Source organism: Salmo trutta, chromosome 11, assembly GCF_901001165.1.
Source record: "Salmo trutta chromosome 11, fSalTru1.1, whole genome shotgun sequence".
In the NCBI taxonomy this organism is placed as follows: domain Eukaryota; kingdom Metazoa; phylum Chordata; class Actinopteri; order Salmoniformes; family Salmonidae; genus Salmo; species Salmo trutta.
In genome coordinates this window covers 3,829,186-3,829,705 of record NC_042967.1, presented here as the reverse complement: position 1 = coordinate 3,829,705, position 520 = coordinate 3,829,186, and positions in this window count along the sequence as shown.

The following is a 520-nucleotide window of genomic DNA, read 5'->3' as shown; positions in this document are numbered from 1 at the left end:
CAGTTAAAAGGCACTTACATCTTTTGTCTTACCCATTCACCCTCTGAATGGCACACATACACAATCCATGTCTCAATTGTCTCAAAGCTTAAAAATCCTTCTTTAACCTGTCTCCTCCCCTTCATCTACACTGATTGAAGTGGATTTAACAGGTGACCATGACATCGATAACGGATAATAGCTTTCACCTGGTCAGTCTATGTCATGGAAAGAGTACGTTTTCCTCATGTTTTGTCCACTCAGCGTATATACCATAATAGAACATAGAAGGCTACCTACCATACAAGATGATGCAAACTGTAAACAGTTGACAATGAAATTCTACATTTAGTCCACTAAAAGGGGGTCTTTAACAACCTACAGTACACTACTCTGGTTCATCACAACACAACAAATCTCCTAACCGCTCCCTCTGTCTCAAGAGCGATGGGTATTATAGTAGCTGATGGCAATAACGGATTATATGATTTCTCACACATGTTCTCCAAGGCCTCCATCTCCACAGGGTGTTGTGATGTTG